General features: G+C 47.6%; 1 protein-coding gene across 2 annotated transcripts in view; it reads left to right on the top strand.

The window, feature by feature from the left end:
* Positions 1-17643, top strand: part of LOC147453822 (structural maintenance of chromosomes flexible hinge domain-containing protein GMI1-like) — a 232778-nt gene that overhangs the window by 189164 nt on the left and 25971 nt on the right. The window lies entirely within an intron of this gene.

Below are 17643 nucleotides of genomic sequence, written 5' to 3'. Positions count from 1 at the left end.
ATTCTCCTCGGGGACATCAATGCCCGAACGGGCAACTCTCAAACAGTCTTCTACGACACTTCAGATGAGATGCTTAGAGAGCTGGATGGGTGAGTTGGGGCTTCACAAACATTCACATGACAGAGAGCAGATGGAGTATGGGAGATACCTCATGGAGATGACGACTACACATGGGTTAGCTATACTTAATGGCTTACAACGATTTCCTGGAGCAGTCGGTTTCACGTGCTTTCCACACAGACATGGGGCCAGTACAATGGACTATGTTATGACACAGCCGAGCTTTGTCCCTTGCATTCAAGATTTCACAGTGGGAGCCAAGCCAATGGCGTAGCAGTGGATCATGCTCTCTTGACACTGTCCATTTCTTTTCAGTATAGTACAACCCAGACATTAGGAGGTAGGTCGTACACCCGTTATACATTTACACCAAAGACTGATTCCGTTTATACAGAGGAGATCTGGGACCGTCTATGGGAAGGCACATCTGGCACAGTTGGTACATGTCTCTTAGTGGAGGAGTGCACCACTCTACTGATTGAGACACTGCATGGTGCTGCATCAGTGGCATACCCACACACTCAGCCGGGTAGGAGACGACCTTCTGGGAGCATGGCCCAGAATAGTTGGTATGATGAGAAGTGCAGAAAGATGAGAGTCCAGCTTCAGAGGGATCTTCTTTTAGGAGTCATTACTTATAGATAGTCTCCGATTGCTTCCCGGTGCCTTGTGCGACGGAAGAAGCGAGCTTATCTCACTCGGATGGAGCGAGACTTATATCAAATATTCTTGAGTAGGGACTCAGGAGAGGCATGGCGACTCTTTCATGAGCACTCCCCTCCCCCAGTGATTACTTCATCTAATGTGTGGGGCCAATGTGCGACATGGTTATATACGGTTCCTGGACAAGAACCCCTTCCAGACTCTAGAGAGCCAGCTACGAGCACCTTCTTTACCACGGGGATGGTACAGAGGGCCATTAACAGGATGAGGATCGGGAGGGCATATGATCATGACGGTCTAGTAGCGGAGTACTTTATACATGCTAGGGATATGTTGATGGAGGTTCTTGTAATGTTGTTCAATCGTGCCATGTGTGAGGGGTTGCGTGAGACTTGGAGGTTGTCTACTATTGTGCCTATCTTCAAGGCAGGTGATCCTACAGAGCTTGGGAACTACCGCACTATTATGGTTGGACACACATTGGCAGGATTGTATGCATCCATTCTTGAGCAGCACTTGAGTAATTGGGCAGAGAGTGAGGGTCTAGGAGCAAAGGGTCAGGCCGGTTTCAGGAGGGGTTTCTCCACTCTTGATCATATTCTGACACTCAGAGCCATCATTAAGGAGGGAAGGTCACATGGGAGACGGATTTACTGTAGCTTTTTGTGGATTTCCGCAAAGCATTTGACATGGTACCGAGAGCTCGATTGATGCGCAGACTACAGGAAATGGGGGTGCCCATAGAGATGATTTGGGAGATTATGGCTTTGTAGAGATCAGTGATGGGACATGTACGCACACCTGAAGGGGTATCTAATTTAGTTCGCTCTACTATTGGGGTGAAACAGGGCTGCCCATTGTGTCCTACTCTATTTGGTCTGTATGTTGATGAGGTGTCTGATTACATTGACAGAGAGGGTGACAGTGGTGCCCAGCTGGTAGAGAGTGGATCCCATTGTTGTTATATGCTGATGATATTGTGTTGATATTTGACTCACCAGAGGGTAGGCAGCGACATTTGGATGCACTACACAATTTTGCAAAGGATAGTGGATTGTGTGTAAACCTTGGTAAAACCAAGGTTATGGTGTTTATTTGTAGCAGGGCTACAGTGTCACTGGCATGGGACGAGCAGTTAGTTGCAGATGGGCTTGAGTTCACACTAGGCAGACTCTCGCCTGGGCAGTGACACGCGGCAAGTGTTACGGATGGTGGTCGAGTGGCCCACCTCAGTTAGGAGATAGGCATAGTTGGATTGGGATATCTGCCAGCTATTGGTGACTCTTTAGGAGATACATATGAGAGGTTGGTTCCCGTTGTGGGTACGCAACATCATCTACTTTTGTGTGGTCAGTCGTCTAGAGTCTACCTACTTGAGTTGTACACAACACGTCTGCACCATCCTTGCACAGTTGAGCCTCGACACCCCCACTGTACCTATGAGATCTGGGCTGGAGCTGAGTGTGCTTCCATGCCAGAGTCTGTATCGGTTTCTTTGAGTTTGTCGATGTTCATGTTTAGGATCTGCTGAGTCGTACTGTTGTTGCTCTATTGTTCATTGTCTTCTGTGTTTGCATTCTGTGGAGTGAGATATCACGCACATTGCACTGAGGAGCACCCACTATAGAGGACACGACACATTATCTTCGCTACAGGTGCTCTCATTTTTGGCACGCCCGGTGGGACCTCAACTGAAATCTCACTCCGTGTAGAGAGCAGAGTCTAATCAAGGAGGTGTTGGGTTTCAGCTCTCTACCTGTCTTGCTCTATTGGGTTCGACTAGGTTGACTTAGTCTTAGTTCTAGACCTGCTAGTCTAGTCTCTCGTCTTGGTCTAGTGTCTCTGGTCCAGGTACGCCCAATGGTCCAATCACTCGCCTTGGTCTAGTCTCTCTCGTCTAGGTCCAGCCAAGTGGTTCAGTCTCTCTCTCGCCTTGTTCTAGTGGCGATTGGACCAGTTTTCAGCAAGTTAAAAGGTCTTTGTGCCCAAAGCTTGGGTGGGCTTTTGGTTACTGCATGACACATATAAGGCAGTCAAAAGAGCGACAAAGCCCACCATTAAGTCCTCTGAAGTATTACCATAGGGAGCGTCAACCTTTCGTGCCAAGTAGAATTCCACCAGCCCCATTACCCCTACCTTTCCCTGTAGCTACCTCCAGTCCCTCAACCAGATCTACACCTCCCCTGTCACCTCCATCAATAAACTTCTCATCCCCTGTGTTACAGCAAGCTCCTCCACAGACAGCCATGGAGGAGCTCACAAGCGTTCTAGTTAAGGTGAATATTAAGTTTTCGACTTTCAAGGGTCTCTCCGCAGAGGATGCCAACGACCATGGCCGGAGGTTTGTTTCTCTCTGCTGAGGTCGTGGCCTCAACCGAGAAGATGCCTACTTAGTACTCTTCCCATCTACCTTGGATGGTTTAGCAGACAAGTGGTACAGTCAGTTTGCAGAGAACCACTTTGCGACTTGGGCCACTTTACGTCAATGATTTTGTGAAGCTTTCAGACCAGGGGACTTCCATGAGGTGATCCTGGATGAGTTGGCCAACATTATGCTCCAGCCAAATGAGACTTTTGCAGAGCTCATGACCAGAACAAAGTCTCTGGTGGCGAAGCTTCCTCAGCAACCGGGTGAATTTATGGTTAAGAAGTGGGTGGAGAAGGCTCTTCCCAAAACTTCCCAGAAAAAACTTCGAGTCTCCGACCTGATGCCACTCTGGAGGAGTTTGTCGTGCCTTCTACTCTTCCATGGTTTCCACAGTAACTAAACCTAATGAGCCACCTGAGCTAGCGCAAAGGGTAAAGGTCACAGAAGCTACTCACCGTGCGTTCTTGGTGGAAGCCTTTGGATTTGGTGAGCCTATGAAAATTCATAGAAGCGGAAAAAATCTCCTCTACAGGAGTTCACCCCCATTTCAACATTAGCCCCATTGGTGTCTGCTTCTATGACCAGAACAAAGCTGTCCTCTATGCTAGGGAACTCCCCTTCACAGAGCTTCCTCAAGACGGGATACAACAAAGTTTTGTTTTCAAGCTGGATGAATTCCCCGCGCATGATGTCTCTCTGCTTTTGACATAGCAACCTCTTCACCTACAAGGTTACTATGGAGTGCCATCTCCACAGCCACATCCCATCTACCCTCCCTCCCTCCTTGCCCCTACCCACCCCCCTACTCACCCCTACCCACCCCTCTACTCGCCCCTCTCCACCCCTCCCTTCCTCCTCGCCCCTACCTATCCCTCTACTCGCCCCTCACTACCCCCTAGCCCCTACCCACCCCCCTACTTGCCCCTCACTATCCCCACTCGCCCCTACCCTCTCTCCCCTTGCCCCTCTCCACCTCTCCCTTGCCCTCGCCCCTACCCACCCCCTCCCCCTCGTCCCTATCTAGCCCAACCCCTCGCCCCTATCCACCCTTCCCCCCTCGCCCCTATCTACTTCCCCCTTGCCCCTACCCACCCTCCTTCCCCCTCTCGCCCCTACCCCCTTTCCACTCGCCCCTAACCACCCCTTTTCCCCCCCGGCCCTACCCAAGGGCAAGAGCCCTAGCAACGTGAACACGAGGTGAGCACAAGGTGTTCCTCTAGAGTGTGATCCAACGGGGAATTGAACCCACAACCTGTAGGTTGAGAGGCCAAAGCCTTACCGTTAAACGAACTCTTTGGGGTTCCATAACTTGGTAGGAACTTTAAAAATTGCCCCACTGGGCAAGGTTCTGTAAGTTGGTAAAACTTCTTCTTCTGCTTCTTCTTCTTTGTTGCTTCTTCTTAGGGTTTAGGCCCGTCGGCGGGATCTGCAGGTTGGCTCCTTTCTTTAGTGGCTTGACACATCAGCAGTTTGTGGCATCCCCCCTCTTTCCAATGATGACCAATCCGTGTTTCCACAATGCCTCTACTTTCTATCTTCTGCATTCTTGGAGAATACGATGATGTCACTGACGGTGGTGCTGACAAATGGCCTATGCTCTTGAAAAATATGGTCCATCCTGTTGAAAGTTGCAGGAGCATTTGTGAAACCGAATGGCATCATCAAATACTCGAACAACCCAAAGGATGTCTTTTTTTGTTTGCAAGAAAAGGATCCTTCTATCAGTAAAGAAAATTGGCTGATGGGCTACAAACTGCCCATTGCTAGAGAGGGCTACGTCAAAATGTGGGGAGACTCTCCCAATGAAAAGGAAAGATGTGTAGAATGATGACTAAATTAGGATATGGGAAGAGAAAACAACCACACTATTGGACAGTCCCACCATCTGGGTGCGCCATGAACCATGGTGAAAAAGAACGCCGGTGTCCAAAGTTGCAAGGCCTCGTGGCGCTCTTGCATGCGGTTGGAGCTGCTCTAGAGTCTCTCAAATTGACCCTTGAGTGTATGGATCAGCTCCATCCAAATGTCACTTACAGTCTCCGCCGGTGGGATGAGTCACGCCTCGAGGATGCGGAAGCAACAGCTCCGAGATGAACCACAATGTCAGGCTGCAGATGAGCTCCCAACAACGCTCTGTATCTTTGCTTCACTCCTGAGGGACAATCTCTGTAGAGGGTTGGAGTGTGGGTTGGCCCTCTTGTATCACAATCATCTTGCTGACTACATGCTAATCACTTTTGTCAGAGCCAGAATCCTCTGTTGTGCATAGATTTTCTCTCTTCTTTTCTGTCCTGCAGCTGCTTGTGAAATTATGTCTGTTGCATCAATAACATGTGAGTGTAGATCCTGACCGAGGGGCCTAAATCCTAGCAAAAGAAGAAGCAGAAGAAGACCCACCAACTTATTGAAGACCGGTTGAGTGGCCTAAAAAGACAAAGTGGGTTAGGATTAAAATCCTCAATCAACTTACAGTTCAGTGGCCGAGGGGCATAAACCCTAAATAAAGCAGAGCACACCCACACACAAAACCAAATTGCGTAGAATTTGATGATGTGGCAGCGTGTATGGATTACAGGTTTTGCGTTGTAGCCCTTTGAGCAGTGACTTTTGGACTCGAAGCGTTTAGAGGCGTTGCTTTTCATGTATTGCTATCGGGTTAGGCCAAGGTCCTTTAAATAAAAAGTTTTGTAGATTGTAGTTATCTTTGTGTTTCTCTTTGATCCTTGGCTGGAAGTGATTACAGTGGTATTTGTCACAGGGACGGGCACCACGTGCCAATGAAAAGAACAGACTAAACAACTTTAAGCACTTCAAATAGCAACCGAATTGAAAGAGATAGACGACACACGAGACGGGCAGTGGCAGAGTTTCACCCTGATAGAGCAATGGCCCCAAACCCTGGCGCCCCTTTCAGTATTTCTTTATATTGCTTCAACTCAGTACAATGTCGTTACTCGTGCTCTGCATCTTCACCCTTGAGCAAAGTACAAAGTCCAAGGGTCCTCTCTGCGCAGCTGCTCGTCAATCACTCTGAGTTCAGAAGGCCCTCTCAATACATATTTAAAGGCCCCAAGGGCTCTCAAAAGCAATACATGAAAAGCTTCAACTCAAAAGCATCTTTCCCAAACGCTGGTGCTGCCCAAAAGCTGCAGTGTGATTTACGAAAATTTTGTACGCTGCCACGTTAACAGTCAGTGTAAAACACTCGGTTGTCCGTACGTCCTGCCACGTCAGCCAGTCAGCATGAAATGTGGATTTCCGTACAGTTCTACCACATCAGCATTCCATTGTGAATTCCAGGACTGCCACGTTATCAGTTTGTGACGTGTCATCAATGTAAAACGTGGAAATCCGTACAGGTGTCACGTCAGCATGTTAGTGCATTTTGCGGGCTATCCGTACAGTTGCTGCCATAAGGTGGTGGAAACTTCTTTTGCTTCTTCTTCTTCTCCTGCTACTGCTTCTTAGGGTTTAGGGCCTAGGCCCCTCGGCCGGGGATCTATAGGTTCGCTCCGTTCCTCAGTGGCTTGACACGTTAGTAGTTTGTGACACCTTCCCTTGTTGAAAGAAATTAATCGTTCGCGATTACATCATATCTGCATAACAATTCAAGTTAGCTCAAAAAAATTCCGAGGGTCATTTCGAGGGACAATCAATTTTCTCATTCTAGATTGGAGCTCTTGATATCCTGGGTCGTTGGCTTCCCAGAAAAATCTCATCCAATAAGGAGTCTAACTCCAGATTGGAGCTCTTGATATCCTGGGTCATTGGCTTTCCAGAAAAATCTCATCCAATAAGGAATATTGAGTGGTTGGCACATCACAATGCAACACAACCGCTCACATATGCATGTTACAAGACAAAGAAACATAAAGTGGCGGATGAACACTCCTCCCACAAATAACCATCCTGGTCCGGTCCATGAGTTGTTCAACGACTTCCTCCTCACTCCTCCCGCATAACATAAAAAGATCCAGGCTGGGAGATATAGAGGCCTTTTACAACCAAATGCCTCCTAGACCGTAGCTTGCGTCCTTTGCCCCCCCCCGTAAATAACCACAAGGGTCCCGGCTACGAGTAACAACAACAATACTCCCCTCGTAAATAACCACAAGGGTCCGGGCCATGAGTAAAAACAACACTTTTCAAACATTCAATACTCCCCCCACAAATAACCACAAGGTTCTAGGCCATGAGTATGTGCAAGCATTCTCAAACATCATTTCTCACTGCTTCATCAGGAAGTAAATCACCAAGCATTGAAACTAGTATTTAAACCAGTCAAACATTTCAAATCGACACCAAGACAAGTTCAAAACAGTTACCATCCATTTCAAACAAATTCCAAAACAAGATCAGCCAACAAGTTCTCAAACAAAAGTCAGAAAACTGCTAGTTTAAACTGAAAAAGCATTCTTGACATCAGTCGAGCTCGAAAGTCGACAGGGCTTCCGTTTTGAAACCTGCACCAAAATTAGGGTTAGATTTCTTCCATTAGATTGTAGCCAACTGAACATGGTCCATAAGTCGAAACAAACCTCGATAGAAAGTGTTCGTGTGGCGGTGATGGTAGTCCCAAGATATAGGAATCACACTGGACCTCCAAGCTTATCGGTTCAAGAAGAGACTTGGTGAGAGATGTCTAGAAATCTCAAGTCGTAATCTGCAAGGGTTTCTGTGGCAAGCATTTCAGGATACCCCGCTTAGCTGGAAGCTACACTCCAAAGAAAGATGTGTGAAGGCATATAACTTCGGACAAAAATTTTCTTGAAAGCTTGCCAAGTCCTTGGAGTGTGCAGCTTGGTAGCTATAGACATCCACCACTGCATGGCACTGCCTCTGAGAAAAATAGCGGCTTAAAAAATGTTTGATCCTTCTCTTGCAAGTGATCTTTATGGCTTATCCCTTGTAAGATACAGTGATGAAGACAGGAGCGTGCCCAATGCGCGATGGAGCAAGGGTGGGAGTGGCTAGTAAGTTCTTTAATAAAATATCCTATAAAACTTGGAATTGCCATCTTGCTTCGTCTCCTCTTTAGCAGGACTGGTATGCTTTCAAAAAAGCACACATCTGAAGCTCTGATACCACACTCATGGGGGCGGGCACCATGTGCCAACGGAAAAGAACAGACTGAACAACTTTAAGCACTTCAAATAACAACTGAACTAAAAGAGATGCACGATACGAGACGGGGAGTGGCGGAGTTCCACCCCGAGAGAGCATTGGCCCCAAACCTTGGCGCCCCTTTCAGTATTTCTTTATATTGCTTAAACAAGGTACAACGTCAGTACTCTATCCTCTGCACCTTCACATTGAAGTGCGCCAGAGAATGAGCCCATGGCACATATTTAAAGGCCCTTGGCTTATGAAAAGCAGTTACATGAAAAGCTTTAAACTCAAAAGCAACTGGTCCAAAAGCTGGTAGCGCGTTTTGCAGAAATCAGTACAGTTGCCATGCCATCAACGCAAAACGTGGAGATTCGTACAGGTGCCACGTCAGCATGTCAACTCGTTTTGCAGGATGTCCGTACAGCTTCTGCCATGTCCTCAATTCTCCACGCTAGTCTTCTGGGTGTGCATTGGTCTTGCTATATTTAAATGTCTTTGGGTCACTTGGGCCCCATCGGACGGGGTTTTGTAAGTTGGTGGAAACTTCTTTTGATGCTTCTTCTCCTGCTGCTGTTTCTTAGGGTTTAGGCCCCGCGGCCAGGGATGTGTAGGTTGGCTCCGTTCTTCAGTGGCTTGACACGTCAGCATTTTGTGACACTTCCTCCGGCACTAGAAAGTACGAGATCTTCTGATCGACAACCTTCTATACAGAAGAATCCAAGATTTCTTGAGTAGCGGGATTTCTTAAAGATAATGCTATGCAATGGTGAAGTTCAATCGCGACACGACGACATGCTCCAAGAATTTGGCATGCTATCAAGACAATATTTGCACGTAGTTATATGACTTCTCTCTTTGAAGTCCGAATCTTGTCAGAACGGGGCAACTTGAAAATGTTTACCACAAAGACCATGAACGACTATAACCGAAGGTTTGTCGACGTCTACCTCTCGGTGTCCGTCCATTCCCTTGGAGGACCTGTGTGAGCGATACACCATTGGACTACCATCACCATTGCAGGAATATTGTTTGTCCAAGCAAGTTTCAACGGTGCAAGAGCTTATGGACCATGCCGCGGTCCGCTATAAACTAATGAAGGGAAAGTTGGAGTTTACCTCAAAAGCAACTCTAGCCGCTAACCATAACTCTGGGCAACAGTGAACAAATTCTTGGGAGTCTCGTGAAACCCAACCTCAAAGGCCTCGTCTGACACAGTGTCAACGAGAAACCCTTTCACAAGAGGGCCAATGCTTCGAATGTTTTCAAATAGGGCATACGTTCACTATATGTCCTCAGCGAGCCTCGGCGTCTCTAGAGCAACCTTTTGCTTCCACGACTGAAAGATCCTCAGGGCCATCTTCAGCTAAGCGAGCTAGACCTACTACGTACCTATATCTATGGCATACGCCTTGAGAGTACAAATGAATTGTGTCGAGCATATGGCAAAGTCAACGGCTTGAAAGCTCTAATTTTTCTTTGACCCAGGAGCTACCGAGCATGCCTTTAAGACCAATGATGGAGGTTAGAGCTTTTGCAAAATGGGGTATAGACTTTGTTGGGCCAATACAACCACCTGCTTATAGAACCCAAGCTCAATATATAATTGTAGCTACGGACTATTTGACCAAGTGGGTGGAGGCTAAGGCAACCCAAAAGAATGATGCCAGAACCACAGCCGCATTCTTGTATGAGAATGTGTTCACAAGATATGGACCGCCAATAGAAATTGTCAGTGATAGGGGAACTCATTTCCTCAATGAGGTAATTGAGTATCTGCTTAATCAATTTATGGTTATCCATAACAAATCGGCTCCATATCACCCACAAGCAACATTATCCATCCAAAATTCCTTAAGTAGATGGACTTTGATTATGATCCACAAGGTGGCGAAATTGAAGCCGAGTTAGCCACCGGTCGACTCAGAAGGTGGTACCTTTCATTAGTGCTCTTCCAGTGACCATCCAAGGATATCACGGAAAAGCTGACTTCCAATTTATAAAATTGGGCAATTACGACGTTGTCTTGGGCATGCCTTGGGACGACAAGAATGATGTGACTCTTCAAATCCGAAACCGAACCATTGCCGTGATGCAGAAGGACAAGCTAGTTGTCATCAAAGTTGGTTGTTCGAACAAAAATGTGAATGAGGCAGCGTTGTTTGAAATTTGTTTGAAATGAATGGTATACGTTTTAGACTTGTCTTGGTGTCAATTTTGAGTGTTCGACTCTGGTTTTAATACTGTTTTCAATGCTTCGTGATTTACACCCGTGTGTAGTAGTGAGAAATGTTGTTTTGAAACTCGAAACAACGCAGACAGGAATCTTGGGGAGCGTTTCGTAGTATGCTTGAAAACCTCGGAACCATGCAAACGTGATGTTTGGGGAGCGTTTCGTTGTATGTTGGAAAACCTTCGAACGACCCAGACGGGATGTCTGGGGAGCGTTTGGTTGTATGCTTCAACGTCCAAGTGATGTAGGTTGCGGTCTAGGAAGCGTTTGGTTGTATCAATCCTCTAAACTCAGGGCCCGGACGTTTTTATGTTATTTGTCGGGGGAGTGACGAGGTAGTCATTGAGTAGCTTCCATACCGCAGACCGTCTGTCTCGAGGGAGTGCTCAGCAGCGCTGTTCGTTGTGTCTTGTAACATACATATGTGAGCATTTAAGTTGCATTATGATGTGCAAACCATTGAATATTCCTAATTGGATGAGATTGCCTGGGTATGTAATTTTAGTGCATCAAGACACTTGTTGGAGAGCAACGCGGTCTGAGTGTGATGGCTAATTTTACTACGTCATAATATCAAGAGCTCCGATCTGGAATGAGAATATACTCCTTGTTGGATGAGATTTTTGTGGGAACCCAACAACCGAGGATATCGAGAGCTCCAATCTGGACTAAGAAAACTGATTGTCCCTCGGAATGAACCTCATAAATTTGTGAGCTGCTTGAGTTGTTTTGCAAATATGTTGTAATCGCAGACGATTACTTTCTTTCAAGAAGAGGGGATGTCACAAACTGCTGACATGTCAAGCCATTGAAGAACGACGCCAACTTGCAGATCCCGTCGAGGGGCCTAAACCCTAGAAGCAGTAGAAGAAGCAGAAGCAACCGAAGAAGAAGCAGCAGAGAAAGTTATACCAACTTGTAAAGTCTTGCCGAGTGACCTATTCTTAAGAAGGACTTTCCACCAACTTATGGGACCCGGTCCGATGGGGCACAAGTGACACAGAATATTAAAGTAAGCAGGACCCACAAACAATATTGCGCAGCCTATTGATGACGTGGCAGAGTTGTATGGACGTTCCGTAAAACGCACTGACAGGCTATACGGAATTCTGTGTTTTGCGTTGGTTGCTGATGTGGCACTTGTATAGATTTTCATAATATGCGTTGGCTGATTCCAGCGCCAGCTATTAAGCCAGATGCTTTTGAGTTTATAGCTTTTCATGTAAACTGCTTTTGAGAGGCCAAGGGCCTTCAAATATGAGCCAAGGGCTCATTCTCTGGCACTCTTCCGAGTGAAGGTACAGAGCACGAGTACCAGCATTGTACTGAGTTCAAGCAATATAAAGAAATACCGGAAGGGGCGCTAGGGTTTGGGGCCAGGGCTCTCTTGGGCTGGAACTCTACCACTCCTCGTCTCATGTGTTGTGCATCTCTTTCAGTTCAATTGTTATTTGAAGTGCTTAAAGTTATTCAATCTATTCTTTTCCATTGGCACGCGGTGTTCGTCCCGTGACAAGTTTGTGTGTAACGTGCATAGCTTTTGGGAAGCAGTGTTCCAACAGAAGTGCGGTTACCCACACACACAACACCTCCACTCCCCCTTCGAGAGTCCCTTCGTGCCGTCATTTGGCATGGGAAATCCCCCCCTCAGGTCGACACGTGTACTTCAATATTTAGCTCAAGCCGTTAGGGTCTTATTAGAGGGAGTTCCCAATTGTTGCGACTAGAGTAACAACCCCTAGCTGTGTGTGTCAGTGTCCGTGTGGCCAACTATAGGGTATGTCACATATTTCCTTTGATGGTATGATGGCACTGACTAAGAAAATGGTGTGGTGTAGCGCGGATAATGTGTCGTGGTCTCTACAGTGGGTGGTCCTCAGTGCAATGTGCGTGACAATCTCACTCAAACAGACTGAAAGAAAGCGAACAATAGCCATCAACAGAGCTCACAAAGGCACAATAGCAGACCAGAACATATGACTCGACTATCTCAAAGACTGATACAGACTCTGGCGTGGCAGCACACTCAGCTCCAGCCCAGGACTCACAGGTACAATGGGGATGTCGAGGCTTAGATGTGCCGGGATGGTGAGGAAGTGCTTTGTGTGTAGACTCAACCCAGACAAGTACGTGAAGCTCCGAGGTGAAGAAGATAATCCCGATGACCAACCGCTACTACTCATATGTCACACTATAAAGAGCCACCAATGGCTCATAAATGTCAGCCATGTGGTGACCTAGCCACGGTGTCCACTAGACCACTGTCGGTACCCTGCCACGTGTCATTCCCTAGCCCAGAGTGTTCGTCCAGTGTGAAACAGCCTAGACCAACTGTACTAACTGTGTCCTGTGAAAGTGACACTGTAGCCTGCCCTACAGGTTGCCCGCCACAAGACTGCTCACCGTCTCGGTGAGAGGAATTACTGAAAAAACTGTCTCGGTGAGAGGAATTACCTCTCACCCTCTCCGTGAGAGGAATTACTGAAAAAACTGTGAAAGAAAATCATTAGGTACTGCATCTGTACATCTTTCTTGAAGCAGGTTCTAGGCCCAAAAGTGGAGTTTAAACACACTTTAAGCCTTTGAATAGGCAGGAACCTAGTATGATTGCATAGTCCATGAATCCAAATTGGGACAACAGAATGAGGCTCCACTACCAAGAGATATACTCGGTTTGGATCCAGCGCATCTTTTATTATTGATAACCATAGTGAGAGGAAAATGATCTGGTCCATGCTTGCAGATAACCTTGCCACACTTTATGCAACAACACTCTTCTCGAAAGGAGGGATGACCATAAGCCCGAGTAGCACCGCAAATAGGGTTAAGCTCCATTATGATGGCAGATCAAAAAATCCTTCATAGCAACAGGATAGCAACCAAGAGAAGGTGAGGGAGAACTAGGGGTAAGGGAGCAAGTCGCGACTCCTCAATGCAGCACAGGGATGCAGCCCCCTCATCAAGGGGACTCTATTGCATACCAACTCACCCCCTGCAGAACCATCTCAATCCACTGTTTCCCTTGAGTGTGGCAATGATGACAACAGGGATGGGTCGCCTTTGGCATGTCGGTATGAGAGCCATTTGGGATATGCTTCAATACACTCTGGTCAATGTCACGCTCTTCTCCACCACACTTATCTTTGTCAGTACTATCTACTTCATGACACGGCCATACCCTGTGAATATGGTGTACTTCTCCTGCTATAAGGCGTCCAAAACGGACGTGCAGTAATGAGGATTTCATAAGATACTGTGCTGCCATGGGTGCCTTCAATGATAAGAGCTTGCAATTTCAGCGTAGGATTTGTGACCGATCTGGGCTTGGTGAAGAGACATATTTTCTGCCTGCTGTGATTAGGGAGCCCTTTAATCCATGTATGGCACAGACACGTCTTGAGCTGTTTGGCGCTCTTGATGATCTCTTTGCCACTACTACTGTGAACCCTAAGCATGTGGGCATTCTGATTGTGTGTAGGGTCGAGGGGATAGGGGTAGATAGGTACAAGTAAGGAGCACACAGCTATCATGAGCAAGACAGCTATCATGATCTTGTAATTCATCTTACAGGACGGGCTTTGTGAAGGGAGTTTGCTAGACACAGAGGAGAGCTTTGTTCTGGTCGGAGAAGCAGACACCAAAGGGGTTGAAGAGGGTGTACCTTCAGGCAAAGAGTAAATAGAGACTCCATAACAAGGCATAGATTTGGTAGCCTCCAACCACTCCAGCAGATCTTCGTCTGACCCTTCAGGTGTAGTAGGTTGTTCTTGTTCAGGGTTGGTTTCCATTGACAAAGAAACTTGCTACACCACTGGATACATACCTCCTTCTAACAGAATGGGTTGCATCGGGGAGCTAGAAGGATGTATCCACATTGCGTCGTTTCCCCAATCAGGAAGTGCTTTAGTGTGTCGCAGCCATGGTCTTCCAATGAGCAAGGGAAATCCGCCCTCAACCTGGGGAAGACGAACCACAACAAAATCCAAGTTAAAAGTAAAGTCTTGTACCTGCAGAGGCACATTGTCCACTATGCCCACTGGGTAGACTGTCCGTTGGTGGGCCAATGTAACTGTGAAGGGAGCAGGGCGAGTAGGCTGTAGACCTAGAGCTAACATAGTGAACTCGGGCATCAAGTTGATGCCAGATCCACCATCCACTATCACTCCTGAGAATTGCCGACCCAACACGGACATTGTCAGGCAAGGGCTTCTATAATCAGTGAGTGGAGCAGCGGGATTGGGTATCATATAGGACTATGATGGTCGCACCGGGAGCTGCCCGCCACTAGGACTTATTCCGGGGTAAAGTGATTGAATAACAGCAAGGGTGTCACTTCTAAAACTCGCATCTAGCCGCAACATGTCATAGAGGGACACTTGTTGGAAAGTGTTCTTCAAGAGTGTCTCTGCTGTAAGCTTCTCTTTTTCTACCTGTTGTTCCTCTGGTACCTTGATCTTCTGTAGATCGGAAACTGCTTCCAAGAAAGCCTCATCAAGATCGGAGAGCAAAGATTTGGATTCCTTAATGGCATTGGGGGATGGCTTGTTTAGAGCTGCAGGCAGGGTATCCACTGGTGTGAGAATGTGTGGGGGAGTTGAACTTGATGGAATGCTAAGACCGAGAGCGGCTCTCTGGGCTCGGGTGAGGACGCGTGATGGCTCCTCTGCCAACTGTGGCGGCTTATTTTGAGGGGTAACCACGTGGGTAGAAGGAGGCGGCTGAGAAATGGTGCTCACTGCTATCAAATTGAGCTTGGGAAAGGCAAACTCCTTCTGTCTTTGACTTGAGTTCGAAGCCGTGGATGCACGAAGTTTAGGGAAATCCTTACTGTAGGGATCCTTCGTTTCAGGGCAATGACAGCAAGGAGGGGACCCTTCTGGTAGGGGGCATTTGCTTTGGTAATGCCCATATTCCCCGCATCTGTAGCACAAAATGGGCTGATTCAAAGGGCGAGTCGAAGGGCGAGGTGGTCCTTGCTCCTGGTGCATTGAGTTGGAGGTGGAGGCATAGAAGCTTTGAGGTGATGAGGGAGCATGGGTATGATAAAAGCTCTGAGAGGGAAAAGTGCTATGCATACCTTGCATAGGAGGGGCTGTCAGCAAAGGTGGCATATGGTGTGGATGGCCACAGGGAGAAACCATGTTGGATGCAGATGCTGGCCCTTGCTGAAGGAAGGACCAAGAGTTTGCTGTATTTGTCGCAATCCCTTGAGGTAGTAACAATCCTTGTCCTCATGTCCAGATTTTTCACAGAAGTGGCAGTAAACCCGAAGGGGGCATTTCTGTGGAGGGTGCCCTGGAGAGCGGCATGAGCTACACCAAACCGTAGCCTTAGTCTCTTGATGACACTTGAGCTCTTATAGCTCGCGCTTAATCTGTTCCGACGCCTCGTGATGTGGAGGCTTCTCTTCTCTAAGAGAGAAGGACCTCTCCTCTTGAAGAGCTCGCTGTAACTTTAGGGCTTCCAGTTCCTTGCGTAAAGAAGTTAAAGGATCAGAAGGACTTTCCAAAAACACAGAGGGGGTCTCTATGTGAGGGGCGTTGGTGAACAGCTTCCTAGCCCCCTCTATCCTTGTAGCAGCTGCGATGAACTCCTCCAGAGTGGCGTCAGGCTGGAGACTCTCGCAGTTTTTGCTGAGAACTTTTGGGAAGCTCCTTCTCTACCCTCTTCTTAACCATAAATTCACCTGGTTGTTGGGGAAGCTTGGCAACCAGAGACTTGGTTTTCGTCATAAGTTATGCAAAGGTCTCCTCTGGCTGGAGCACCATGTTGGCCAACTCATCCAACACCTTCTCCTGGTAGTCACCTGGCCTGAAAGCTGCACAAAATTGTTGTCTTAAGGCTGCCCAAGTTGCAAAATGGTTCTCTGCAAACTGGCTGTACCATTTGTCTGCTAAGCCATCCAAGGTGGATGGAAAGAGTACCAAATAAGCATCTTCCTTGTTAAGACCCCGACCCCTACAGAGAGATACAAACCTCCTTGCATGGTCGTCAGCATCTTCTGAAGAGAGTCCTTTGAATGTAGGGAACTTGATGTTTACCTTAGCCAAAACGCTAGCTAACGGCTCCATGGCCCCTTGGTGAGCCTGTTGCTCAGTAGATTGCTGTAGCAGAATAGGAGAGAGCTTTACTGGAGAAGGTGATATGGAAGATGTGGAACCGGAGGGAGGAATGGGTGATGTCGTATGTGGAGATATGGTTGATGAGGTTGATGGACTTCTAACAGGTTCCAAGGGTCGTCTTCTGTTGTAGTACTTCAGAGGACTTAGTAGTGCGCTTTTGACGCTCGACTGACCTCCTTGTATGGATCATGCAACGACCGCCAAACCAACCAAGCTTTTGGGCAAGAAAACCTTGAACCGGCTAAAGACTGGTCTAGACTCTACTAGACCAGGCAAGTGACTAGACCAGGCTGGACCAAGAACGAGGAGGACTAGACCATGCTGGACCAGGGACGGGGAAGACTAGACCAGGGTCGAGGAGGACTAGACCAGGGATGAGGACTGGTTGGACCAGGGCTAGAGATGACTAGACTAGTTGGCCCAGGCGAGAGGAGATCAGTGCAAGGCAAGGTAGGCGAACCTAGATAGACCCAACTAGCTTCAAATCTCAGAGTGAGATTTCAGTTGAGGTCCCACTGTGATCGTCAAAATGAGAGCACTTGTAGCGCGGATAATGTGTCGTGCTCTCTACAGTGGGTGGTCCTTAGTGCAATGTGCGTGACAATCTCACTCAAACAGACTGAAAGAAAGGGAACAATAGCCATCAACAGAGCTCACAAAGGCACAACAGCAGACTGATACAGACTCTGGCGTAGCAGCACACTCAGCTCCAGCCCAGGACTCACAGGTACAATGGGGGTGTCAAGGCTCAGATGTGCCGGGATGGTGAAGAAGTGCTCTGTGTGTAGACTCAACCCAGACAACTACGTGAAGCTCCGAGGTGAAGAAGATAATCCCGATGACCAACCGCTACTACTCATATGTCACACCATAAAGAGCCACCAACGGCTCATAAAATGTCAGCCATGTGGTGACCTAGCCATGATGTCCACTAGACCACCGTCGGTACCCTGCCACGTGTCATTCCCCAGCCCAGAGTGTCCGTCCAGTGTGAAACTGCCTAGACCAACTATACTAACTGTGTCCTGTGAAAGTGACACTGTAGCCTGCTACATGTGGACACCTGACTCAGGTTGGATTCCTCTAGATAC

Source organism: Adiantum capillus-veneris, chromosome 7 (assembly GCF_014529385.1).
Source record: "Adiantum capillus-veneris isolate H3 chromosome 7, ASM1452938v2, whole genome shotgun sequence".
Classification (NCBI taxonomy): Eukaryota; Viridiplantae; Streptophyta; class Polypodiopsida; order Polypodiales; family Pteridaceae; genus Adiantum; species Adiantum capillus-veneris.
This window is presented reverse-complemented; position numbering and strand designations above follow the sequence as displayed.